Consider the following 1093-nt stretch of genomic DNA (forward strand, 5'->3'; position numbering starts at 1 on the left):
TGTGAAAACACTTCCTGATGTCGAATTCCAAAAACCTGCGAGAGGTTCCCTACTCTTCTTTGATCCGTCTTAGGATGGAGTGGAAGCCTCGACCCGAGCGGAAGTGCGATGCGTCTGGAAACTCGAGATCGTAAATGGATTCGAGTACCATTCTGATCGCCTCTTTCATGATCCTTTCTATAGGTAGAACTACTGTGAGCGGTCTAAACTTCGACCCTTATTTCTTTCTTCATATTGTAAAAGGGAGCAAAGCCCATTTTTTACTCCCTCTATTGATAGAAAAAGGGCACTCCTGCCGTCGTTTCAGTGACTCATAGGGCTTCCTCAGCTCAGTCTTTTTCGTTCTTGAGAATGGTCGCCACTTCTACCCGGACCGAAATGATTATCCCTGCCCGATGGGTCTACATCCATCCCTGAATGTCGTCAGGTACTGTTAACTTCCCCGCCATTCTTGTAACTGTCACCTGTAATCCGCGCAGGTGTGTTCGCACCCCCCTGAGTGGACGAGAAAGAAAGGATTTCTCGGAGCAACCCCCCAGGTTCCAGACTCAGGAGTCAACTTTCCCGTATGAGCATTCGGTACATGTATCAGTCCGTGGAAGAGTGAAAGGGTCACCACTACTGAGGATCCCCCCCTAATCTTAGATAGGTCGTCTGAGGGTTCGCCGTGGTTCATTGCTGTGCTTACACACAAGGCTACCCTTTTCCGAAAGCTCCGCAGGACCACCTACCACTAGTCTTCGGCCGGAGGGGTTTATTGCACAAAAAGGCCGGGGCGCAGGCTCCCAAAGAGAGAAGCCCAACGAATGTCAGATGCAAAGCCCCGCGCCTCATTAAGATCATATTGCCATACTCTCCCAAAAAAGAAAGAGCAGACCCCATTGAAGACGAGAGTGAGGTACAACAAGGCCATTTCTGTCCACCGCCCTTCTCACGGAGCCATACGTGGACGTTACCGCTCATACAGCTCCCAGCCAGCAAGCAGTTAGCCTTCCTCTACAAAGAATGGAAGTGTGGATGAATCGACATCAAATATAGGATTGTTTTTGTACACGATCTCCATTTTTTTAGTCCTAGCTATCCACTCCACTAT

The 1093-nt window shown here is 49.2% G+C and overlaps 1 pseudogene; it reads left to right on the forward strand.

The window, feature by feature from the left end:
- Window positions 1–392: 392 nt before the first annotated feature.
- Window positions 393–1087, forward strand: LOC124890893 (annotated as a pseudogene).
- Window positions 1088–1093: the final 6 nt, after the last annotated feature.

Source organism: Capsicum annuum, unplaced genomic scaffold (assembly GCF_002878395.1).
Source record: "Capsicum annuum cultivar UCD-10X-F1 unplaced genomic scaffold, UCD10Xv1.1 ctg26576, whole genome shotgun sequence".
Taxonomy (NCBI): domain Eukaryota; kingdom Viridiplantae; phylum Streptophyta; class Magnoliopsida; order Solanales; family Solanaceae; genus Capsicum; species Capsicum annuum.